The following is a 12,307-nucleotide window of genomic DNA, read 5'->3' as shown; positions in this document are numbered from 1 at the left end:
TTTAAACTACATGCAAAAACTTATGATCTACTTGAGAGCTCAAAACAATTGCCAAGTGTAAAATTATCCAAGACATATGAGGCATTTTCTTTTTCCATCCAAATAAAGATAAGTATTGTAGCTTCCAACTTTTATCATTGAACATTAAAAGTAAAACGAAGAACAAGTGCTCATATGAAAAAGCGGAGCGTGTGTCTCTCCCAAACAAGGATTGCTAGGATCCGAATTTATTCAAACACAAACAAAACGAAAATAAACACACAGACGCTCCAAGTAAAGCACATATGATGTGACCGAATAAAAATATAGTTTCAGGGGAGGAACCTGATAAGTTGATGAAGAAGGGGATGCCTTGGGCATCCCCAAGCTTAGACGCTTGAATCTTCTTAAAATATGCAGGGATGAACCACGGGGGCATCCCCAAGCTTAGACTTTTCACTCTTCTTGATCATATATCATCCTCCTCTCTTGACCCTTGAAAACTTCCTTCACAACAAACTTCTCATAAACTTCATTAGAGGGGTTAGTACTCAAAAAATTTGAATCCACCTTGGTCCTATAGTGGCACATTGCAAGAACTCAATAAAACATTAGCTACAGCTCTCTATGTCTAGAAAAGCTCGCTTAAAGTCCACAAGAGACAATGCAAAAAAACAGAGACAGAATCTGCCAAAACAGAACAGCCAGTAAAGACGAATTTTAAATAAATACTTCCGTTGCTCAAATCAGAAAACTCAAAACTAATGAAAGTTGCGTACATATCTGAGGAACACGCACGTAAATTGGCATATTTTTGTGATTTCTCTACAGAGAAAACAGCCCAGATTCGTGACAGATAGAAATCTGTTTCTGCGCAGAAATCCAAATCTAGTATCAACCTTCGATTAGAGGCTTCACTTGGCACAACAAAATACAAAACTAAGATAAGGAGAGGTTGCTACAGTAGTAAACAACTTCCAAGACACAAATATAAAATAAAGTACTGTAGCAAAATAACACATGGGTTATCTCCCAAGAAGTTGCTTTCTTTATAGCCATTAAGATGGGCTCAGCAGTTTTAATGATGCACTCGCAAGAAATAGTATTGGAAGCAAAAGAGAGCATCAAGAAGCAAATTCAAAACACATTTAAGTCTAACATGCTTCCTATGCATAGGAATCTTGTACACAAATAAATTCATGAAGAACAAAGTGACAAGCATAAGAAGATAAAACAAGAGTAGCTTCAAAATTTTAAGCATATAGAGAGGTGTATTAGTACCATGCAAATTTCTACAACCATATTTTCCTCTCTCATAATAATTTTCAGTAGCTTCATGAACAAACTCAACAATATAGCTATCACATGCAGCATACTTTTCATGATCCTCAAACATATAATTTTTATCAAGTTCAAGAATAGTGGAATTAAAACTTTCAAACTTACTTTTATTAATAATATAACAAGGTAGTTGATCAATCTCAAGAGATATGGGACTGATAGAATAAGTCAAGGACTCTCCAGTCCCATTTTCATTAGTAGTACAATTAATAGTATCAAGTAACATATGACCATCATCTAGAGCTTTATCATAAACATTTGCTAAGCAAAATTCTTTAGTACCATGCATTTCGACATCAGGCAAAAACAAAGCATTATCATAAGATTTATCAAAGTAGCATGGATTATCATATATAATAGTAGCATAATTATTCTCACAAGTTTTACTCATAGGTAATATTTCAAGAGAATCCACAGGAACATAACATTCAACCTCTTCCGGTAAGCATGGAGGACAATCAAATAGTGTAAGAGATAAAGAGTTACTCTCATTAGAAGGTTGGCATGGGTAGCTAATCCATTCTTCCCCCTTTTGTTCGTCGCTCTCCTCTTCTTTTTCATCCAATGAGCTTTCAGGTTCATCAATTTCCTCCTCTTTTTCATCCAATGAGCTTTCAGGTTCATCAATTTCTTCTTCCACAGGTTCCTGCAAATTGTGAGTGCATTCTTGTGCATTAATGAGTCTCTCTTTATAGTCAATGATATAAGGATTATCACTGAAGCATTCTATGCAACAATTAAGGATAGAAGAGACATAATCTTTAAGGTCCTTACAAACAACACAAGTTTCATAATTCTCAACCATGAAGGATTCGATCTCAGAAGCTCCCATAAATACGACAAATTGTTCTACCTCTTCGAACCCATAATGAATATAGCAATTCCGATTATAGTTCTTAATTAAAAATTCCTCACTAAAGCCACATTGAAATTTAAGATGTTTAGTATCCTGTTGAGAGCAACAGTTTATATCATGGCGTTTAAGCAAGATTTTAGCAATTGTATTCACTTTTTCTATCATAGCACTCATTACTTCACCCGCTCTTGAGTTCCTATAATTATTATAACATTCTATGAGCTCCAAGTAGGTTGTAGGTTCTCCCATAACAGCAGTTTTTAATTTTTCGATTTTTCAAATTTTTATGGATTTTTGGGTATATGAGGAAAATAAAACAAGACAAAAAGAAACTAAGCAAAGTAATACTAGACAGAAATAAACTAGGCACAAATAAACTAGACAAAAGTAAACTAAGCAAAACAAAATAAAAAAAAATAAAAAACAGAGAGAGAGGTAGAGTGTACTCCCCAGGTGAACTTATGAGTAGAGCTATGCCTCCCCGGCAACGGCGCCAGAAAACAGTCTTGATGACCCACAAGTATAGGGGATCACGATAGTCTTCGAGGGTAGTATAACCCAAATTTATTGATTCGACACAAGGGGAGGTAAAGAATACTTATAAGCCTTAACAACTGAGTTGTCAATTCAGCTGCACCTAGAAAAGCACTAGCAACAGGGGTGATGTGAAAGTAGCAGTAATATGAGAGCAGTAGTAACAGTAACACAGCAGCAGTAATAGCAATATGAGAGCAATGGCACCAGAAGATAGTTGATACTACTTCCAATGACATATAGAACGAGTATATAATGATGAGAGATGGACCGGGGTTCCCAGCGATCTACACTAGTGGTAACTCTCCAATAAGTGACAAGTGTTGGGTGAACAAATTACAGTTGGGCAATTGATAGGAATCAAAGCATTAAGCTAGAACATCAAGATTATTAATTATGTAGGCATGTTTTCCAATATAGTCGTACGTGCTCGCGATGAGAAACTTGCACAACATCTTTTGTCCTACCAGCCGGTGGCAGCCGGGCCTCAAGGGAAACTACTGGATATTAAGGTACTCCTTTTAATAGAGTACCGAAGCAAAGCATTAACACTCCGTGAAAACATGTGTCCCTCACATCACCGCCACCCCCTCCGGTTGTCCCGATTCTTGTCACTTCGGGGCCTTTGGTTCCGGACAGTGACATGTGCATACAACTTGTAGATTCAATCTAAGCAATACATATAGAGCTCAAATCTAAGATCATGCCACTCGGGCCCTAGTGACAAGCATTAAGAATAACAAGATTGCAGCAACAATAACTTCACAAACTTTATAGATAGACTAATCATAATGTATCATCCATCGGATCCCAACAAACACAACACCGATTACATCAGATGAATCTCAATCATGTAAGGCAGCTCATGAGACCATTGTATTGAAGTACATGGGGGAGAGTATACCGACATAGCTACTGCTAGAACCCGTAGTCCATGGGGGAACTACTCACGGAGCATGGCGGAGGCGGTGGTGTTGATGGAGATGGCTTCCGGGGGCACTTCCCCGTTCCGGCAGGGTGCCGGAACAGAGTTCTGTCCCCCGAATTGGAGTTTCGCGACGGTGGCGGCGCCCCTGGAGTCTTTCTGGAGTTTCATCAATTGGTACAGTGTTTTTAGGTCGAAAGGGATTTTATAGGCGAAGAGGCGGCGCAGGGGGGCACCTGGGGGCGCCTCACCCTAGGCCGGCGCGGCCAGGGTCTGGCCCGCGCCGCCTTGTGGTGTGGTGGCCCCTCGGCCCCTCTCCGACTCTTCTTCGGTGTTCTGGAGCCTTCCGGGAAAAATAGGAGGTTTGGCGTTGATTTCGTCCAATTCCGAGAATATTGCCCGAACAGCCTTTCTGGAACAAAAAACAGCAGAAAACAGGAACTGGCACTGTGGCATCTTGTTAATAGGTTAGTTCCGGAAAATGCATGAAATCATCATAAAGTGCAAGCAAAACATGTAAGTATTGTCATAAAACAAGCATGGAACGACAGAAATTATGGATACGTCGGGGACGTATCAATAAGCCACGACCAACGTTCATTAGCAAGAAGTTAGATCCACATCTCAGGAGCCAGATGATAGCTCTATTAAAAGAGTACCCAAATTGCTTTGCATGGGACTACACAGAGATGCCTGGGTTAGACAGGAGCATCATTGAGCATCGGCTCCCTCTCAAGAAAGGATTTCGGCCATTCCAACAACGAGCACGTTAGATGAAGGCCGAAATTCTCGAAGAAGTCAAGAAAGAGATCGAAAAGATGTTGGCCGCTGGGTTCATCAGGCCCTGCAGATATGCTGAATGGATCTCAAGCATCGTACCTGTGGAGAAGAAGGACGGCCGATGGCGTGTGGCTATAGATTTTCGAGATCTCAACAGAGCCACTCCAAAGGATGAATACCCAATGCCTGTGGCGGAGACATTGATCAACGCAGCTGCTGGCCACAAGGTGTTGAGTTTCATGGATGGCAACGCCGGCTACAACCTGATTTTCATGGCCCCGGAAGATATACACAAGACTGCGTTCCGAGTACCAGGATCAGTCGGCTTGTTTGAATACGTGGTCATAACTTTTGGTTTGAAGAATTCTGGTGCAACGTACCAACGGGCCATGAACTATATTTTTCATGATCTGATCGGCAAGTTGGTGGAAATCTACATCGACGACGTGGTGGTCAAGTCTGTCTCCATGGAGGGACACTTGGATGATTTGAGGCGCATCTTAGACCGAACTCGGAAGTTCGGACTCAGAATGAATCCAAAGAAGTGTGCCTTTGGTGTGACGGCCGGTCAGTTCCTGGGTTTTCTTGTCCATGAACGAGGAATTGAGATCGGCCTGAAAAGTCAGGAGGCAGTACGTACCATGCAGCCACCTACCACGAAGAAGGAGCTCCAACGCCTTATCGGCAAGATCAATTTCGTCCGGCGATTCATCTCTAATCTCTCAGGACGAATTGAGCCGTTCATGGCGTTGGTGAAGATTAAATTTGATGACGAATTTCACTGGGGGGCAGAACAGCAGCAGGCGTTTGATGAGATTAAGCGGTATCTAACAACGACGCCTGTGCTAGTTCTGCCTCAGCAAGACAGGCCGTTCTACATCTACCTATCAGTAGCTGACACATCCATCGCCTCGGTAGTGGTGCAACTCTACGAGGGTGTCGAAAAGGTCGTGTTCTACCTCAGCAGAAGGATGTTGGATGCAGAGACAAGGTATCCCGAGGTCGAGAAGTTATGCCTCTGCCTGTTCTTCACCTGCACCAAGCTTCATCACATCCTCTTGACGGCAGAGATCATTGTCATATGCAAATCAGACGTTGTCAAGCACATGCTGTCGGCTCCTGTTTTGAAGGGCCGACTTGGTAAGTGGATGTTTGCGTTATCGGAGTTCGATCTCCGGTATCAGCCTGCAAAAGCAATCAAGGGACAAGCGTTGGCCGATCTCATAGCTGAACGGATCAATACCAATATAGCAGCACTATCTATACGTGCATGGGCTATGTTCTTCGATGGATCGGCTTGTGACGATGGTTGTGGCATCGGCATTCTGCTCGTGTCGCCTCGAGGGGCAACATACTCCTTCTCCATCAGATTATCTACCCCTTGCACCAACAATGTCGCTGAGTACGAGGCAGTACGCAAGGGAATGGAGCTGCTGCTGGAAGCCGGGGCAGAAGCGGTAGAGCTTTTTGGAGACTCGAAGTTGGTGATCAACCAACTTACGGACGAATATAAGTGTGAGAGTGAATCACTCTTCCCATATTGGATGGAATGTCGGGAGCTGATGACACATTTTCGGTACATCAATTTCAATTGGATCCCAAGATCTCAGAATACCGACGCCAATGATCTCGCGCAGATGGCGTCAGGATACAAGGACATACCAGATGGGTCAGAAGTTCAGGTGCAGTTCCTGGAACAGGATGACTGGAGAGCCGATATCTTCAATTACTTGAAGGATTCGGCTCGGGGGGCACCTAAACGGATAAGATACAAGGCCATGAAATATGTCCTTATAGGAGATGACATGTTCTACAGGACGTTGGAAGGGTTACTACTCAAGTGCCTGGGACCAACGGAGTCTAATCGGCTCTTACATGAGGTGCATGAAGGCGCCTGTGGAACTCACCAATCGGCTCATAAGATGAAGTGGCTGATTAGGCGATCAGGGTTTTATTGGCCCACCATGCTTGAGGATTGCTTCAAGTACTACAAGGGGTGCCAAGCGTGTCAGATGTTCGGGAAGATTCAGATGGTTCCCGCGTCAGCAATGAACCCTATCATCAAACCTTGGCCATTTCGAGGTTGGGGTATGGATATGATCGGCAAAATCCATCCTGCGTCGAGTAAAAAACATGAGTGGATTCTGGTCATTACAGATTACTTCACTAAGTGGGTGGAGGCCGTCCCTATGAAGCAGGTGAAATCAGAAGATGTGATCAAGTTTGTGAAAGAACACGTCATTCATAGGTTCGGGATTCCCCAAACCATCACGACCGATGGAGGTTCGGTCTTTATTTCTAAAGAATTCAGAAAGTTTTGTGATGACATGGGGATTAAGCTGATCCGATCATCTCCATACTATGCTCAAGCCAACGGACAAGCTGAAGCGTCCAATCAGAGCCTGATCAAGCTGATCAAAAGGAAAATCGACGAGAACCCTAGGGGTTGGCATGAAACGTTATCAGAAGCTTTGTGGGCCTATCGCATGTCATGCCATGGGGCTATAAAAACTTCGCCATACCAGCTCGTCTATGGACAGGAAGCCGTATTACCTTGGGAAATTACGGCTGGATCAAGACGTGTCACGTTTCAGAATGATCTAACAGCTGAAGAATATGCAGCTTTGATGAGTGACACTATTGAGGATGCAACGGAACTTAGACTTTGGTCGTTGGAGAAGATTAAAGAGAACAAAGCCAGGGTAGCGCGTGCATATAATAAGAAGGTGAGACCAAAGGAGTTTCAAGTTGGTGATCTAGTATGGGAAGCAGTGTTGCCATTAGGAACCAAGGATAAAGCATATGGCAAATGGTCTCCTAATTGGCACGGTCCATACAAAGTCGTCCAGGCCTTGAAGGGTAATGCATACATGCTGGAGCAGCTGGACGGTGTTAAGTTCCCAGTAGCCGTCAATGGTCAACACCTCAAGAAGTATTTCCCAAGCATGTGGGATGACCAGTAAATGAAGTATGAGGAGGGCCGATTCAGGAAATCGGCCAGTAAAAAAAAACTTTTTATATACAAATCACAGCCGATGCTCAGACATCGACTTGAGAAACGTGGATACCGAAACAGCCGATGCACGGCCATCGATTGTAGAATAATGAAAAAGCCGATGCGTAGCCATCGACTCTAAAGGAACAAGCTCAATGGAGGATCTGTTGACCGTGTGAATAGGCAACTTTTATGGCCTTAAAGCATGTTTATGGCATAAGCTGATGCCCTGCCATCGGCTCTTTGTGCATCGACTTCGTTTGACAATCGGCAAAATTGAATAAGGAGCGAAATTAATTGGGGAATATTTCTTCATTAATAAAAGGATTTCTTACAAGGAAAGAGCCGATTGCTCAAGAGGGGAGAAGAACAAAAGAAGGCCTCTTGGCCAATCTGCTACTACTGCTAGGCCTATGCTACTAGGTCCTAATCTACGGGCTGTTGTTGCCCTCGTCGTCGTCGAAGCTCTCGTCGGTGCTGCTGCCGGCGGGCTCCTCGTCGCTGCTCCAACGGCCCCCATTGGGGGCCTCCTCATCTTCATCATCGTCGTCGTCGTCGTCGCCGTTGTCGTCTGACCCAGCGCGGAACCGCTTCGCCGGCGGGTAATCCTCGAGGGAGTCGTTGTCGTCGTCTTCCTCCTCCCCTTCCTCGGAGGAGGTATAATTGTCCCAGGAGAACGAGTCATCCTCGCTCCCTGGCTCCAGTTTCCCATCAGCGAGGAACTGGAGGTCTTCATCTCCGCTGGTCAAGGACTTGTCGTCCTCGGACCAGACGGAGGAGGCGTGGTCCTCCTGGTCCCACTCCTCCGGGGCGCACTTGTTGTACGTCGCCATCTGAGCCGCCGCCGGATCCCACTCTGGTGTGGGCTCGCGGGAGGAGGAGGATGAAGAGGAGTAGGACTGGGAGGAGAGGTCCGATGAGGCGGAGGAGGAAGAGGAGGAAGACATTGCTCTGAGATTGGGGGTTTTCCGGGTGCCGATGGCCAGAACAGAGCAAGGGGATGAAGTGGCGAACTGTTCAGAGCGGTTAAATAAAGGGGATATGGTGGAGATTCAATGCCACAGCAGTTTCCGAGGAGGTGGTACCCAAAGAAAAAAAAACTGCCAAGTCACGCGGAGAAGTTGAGAAGGCAAGGCATCATGATGAAGGATACTGCGATGGTTCTGCTCTGCTACGACATGACCCGACGAAGAAAAGACAGAGTGATTTTGGAATTATCAATTCCAAAACCAGGGGGCATGTGTTATCACCAGAATTTGACCGAGTCAGAGGTGGGCCGCGATCAAGATGGGCTTGAAGAATATACATCGAAGAATATACGTGAATCGGCCTTGAATAACGAGTTTGGGCTAATTTGCCCGTGTATCTGTAAATATAGTAGGATACGTGTCGTTTAGATAAAACTTGACTCGTGCACGGTTGGGATTATTCCCACGTTAGAAAGTCTACGGACTATAAATATGTATCTAGGGTTATCAAGAGAAACAACAATCACGTTCATCACAAACCAATCTTGGCGCATCGCCGACCCCTTGTTTTGAGGGTTTCTTCCGGGTAAGCATCATGCTGCCTAGATCGCATCTTGCGATCTAGGCAGTATATGTTTATTCGTTGTTCATGCGTTGCTCGTGCTGAAGCCTTTTTGATGGCGAGCAACGTAGTTATCATAGATGTGTTAGGGTTAGCATCGTTTTACCTTGCTACATGCTTTCGTTCATGCAACCCTTAGACGTCTAGCCATCCTTACACCTTTCTTAGGTGTAAGGGCGGCACCTTGCTTGATCATTATTTAGTAGATCCGATCCGTTATGATTGTTCCTTGTTCTTCAAGGATTAGTTTAATATCTGCATAGTTAGGGCTTGCAAACGGGTTGAAGGATCCGGTGGCACGTAGGGTGCAGTTTGCTAACCCTAGATAAGATGTTCTGGGGATCAACTTCATGTTGGTTTTTAGGCCTTATATAGGGTTGGTTTATTGACACCGTGCGTGGCTGCTAGGCTCAATCACGAGTAGGATGTTCCGATTATGCGGTGAAAACCCTAAATCGTTGTAGATCGTTTTAGCTTTATGTTGATCAAGCAGGACCACCATGCTATCGTAAACCCTTTACGAATCATGGGTGGATCGGCTCCTTGAGCCGATTCACGGGAAAACCTGAGAGCCGATCGAGGCTCGTATTTAATGTTTACATGTATGCCATGCAGGAAACCTAAGCGAAGCAAATCCATCACCTTCCTGACCAGGTATAGGTCAGGTGGCACGCCCTTGCACCAGCATCGGACGTGTGTGCAGAGTCTTTGCGGGCCGTCGCGTGAGGGACCAGGGCCAGCCGCAGCTCTGAGTTGTTCCCGGCTCTTCGTGTTGCCAGCCGTTGCTCGCCGGTGGGTTTCGGACGCCAACAGTAATGTAATCAATAACTACATCCTCGGACATAGCATCAATGTTTTATCCCTAGTGGCAACAGCACATCCACAACCTTAGAACTTTCTGTCACTGTCCCGGATTTAATGGAGGCATGAACCCACTATCGAGCATAAATACTCCCTCTTGGAGTTAAGAGTAAAAACTTGGCCAGAGCCTCTACTAATAACGGAGAGCATGCAAGATCATAAACAACACATAGGTAATAGATTGATAATCAACATAACATAGTATTCTCTATCCATCGGATCCCAACAAACACAACATATAGCATTACAGATAGATGATCTTGATCATGTTAGGCAGCTCACAAGATCCGACAATGAAGCACATGAGGAGAAGACGACCATCTAGCTACTGCTATGGACCCATAGTCCAGGGGTGAACTACTCACACATCAATCCGGAGGCGACCATGGCGGTGTAGAGTCCTCCGGGAGATGATTCCCCTCTCCAGCAGGGTGCCGGAGGCGATCTCCTGAATCCCCCGAGATGGGATTGGCGGCGGCAGCGTCTCTGGAAGGTTTTCCGTATCGTGGCTCTCGGTACTGGGGGTTTCGCGACGAAGACTTTAAGTAGGCGGAAGGGCAGAGTCGGAGGAGTCACGGGGGCCCCACACGCCAGGGCCGCGCGGGCCCCCTGTAGGCCGCGCCGCCCTAGTGTGGCGGCGCCCCGTGGCTCCACTTCGTCTCCCCCTAGGTCTTCTGGAAGCTTCGTGTGAAAATAGGCCCCTGGGCGTTGATTTCGTCCAATTCCGAGAATATTTCCTTACTAGGATTTCTGAAACCAAAAACAGCAGAAAACAGCAACTGGCTCTTCGGCATCTCGTTAATAGGTTAGTGCCGGAAAATGCATAAATATGACATATAATGTGTATAAAACATGTGAGTATCATCATAAAAGTAGCATGGAACATAAGAAATTATAGATACGTTTGAGACGTATCAGTCGTCTCACCACGGCCAGATCCAGGTCAGCGGCGGATCTGGGTGAAGTTGTTCTAGAGGATGAGGTGTTGGTTCTTCGCGGCAGCGGCGGCGAGCTCTGATGTAGGCTTCTCGGAGCCGGTGTTCGACGACTTCCCATCTGCGAGTGGTGGGCTCCGGCGATCCAAGGTTGGGGAGCTTTTGCAGCGGCGCGCCATCGACATCATCGGTTCGTCTCCAACGCCGGGATCCAGAGGTGTTCAATGTAATTTTCCTTTCTTTCTGGTTCTCTCTGTAAGAGCGGAGAATTAATATATCATCCTTTATCGCAAACAAAAAAAAGAGTTGGCTAAGCAGGTGGAGCTGACTTCAAAGAATTAATGGGCTATAGTAACATATAATCTCGGTGCTTCTTTTTTCAACCGATCATCATAGTGTGCTAGTATTAGATTGTGTCGATGTTAGAAATGTGCTCTAGTGGAAATCATAGTAATTATCATATCTCGTTTTTCTACCATGAAACCGTGAGGCAAAAACCACATAACAATGTTCAAAAAAGACTCAATATTTAACTTATGTACAAATGGGGGGAAGGACACTACCTAAACAAACAAAACTAAAATCTACTACAGGCTAACAATTGAGGCAAATTCTATTTCTCTATCATATACCCAAGTAAGAACATATCATGAATGAGCATCTTCTTCCATCCTGCAAAGGATGGTCTCTCATGCTGGACGATCTTGCCATTCATCTAATTTCATAAGAAGGTCATGATCACTACCTCCATGAAAAAAAGGCTTGGTAAATTCTGCTCTTGCAGCAGACCCTCCAAGTGGCACTAAAAAAATAAGTGCATTATGTACTCATAAGATCCGGTGCAGCAGAGAACACGATGAGTTTCATATGAAACATGACAATGCTTCCTTTGTAACAATTCTCTAGTGTTCCTCCTATAGATTAACAGTAACTAAGCAACAAATTTGATTTTCATAACATAGCAAGATTTCTAAATCCACTTGTAAAGTCCTATAACAAATTTTTTGGAATGAAGTTGCTAATAATATTTTGCAGATGTGCAAGTGCCACCCCAAGAATCATTGTTACACACAAAAGATTTGTTCTCATTAATCCTTGCAAGAGTTGAAATTCCCCATACTAATAATATCTTGTTGCTCATAAACCTCTACGGCAGTAAGATTTTGATCAAGCACATAATGAAATAGTCTTGGAAAACATTTTTGATATAAGTTGTGCTTCGGGATGGTAATTGGTCGGGTCGACCCATTGGATCCTTGGCCCGACCCAAAAGAAAACATGCATAGTTGGGTCGGCCTTATACAGAAAACGGGCCAACGAGGCCGGCACCGAGTAACCCACCGGGTCAATAGGGCTGACCCAATCCGTTGGATGTTAAAAAAATGTTTGTTGCCCATATAGGTTCAGCGAGCAATCAAGAAACTTATTTGGTCCTTAGGAGGGGAAGATGGAGCAGAAGATATTTGGATGCCCTTAAGGGCACCCGACGTTTTGGCCCTCTTCTTGGCCAG

Source organism: Lolium perenne, chromosome 4 (assembly GCF_019359855.2).
Source record: "Lolium perenne isolate Kyuss_39 chromosome 4, Kyuss_2.0, whole genome shotgun sequence".
NCBI lineage: Eukaryota > Viridiplantae > Streptophyta > Magnoliopsida > Poales > Poaceae > Lolium > Lolium perenne.
Note: the sequence above shows the minus strand (reverse complement) of the source record.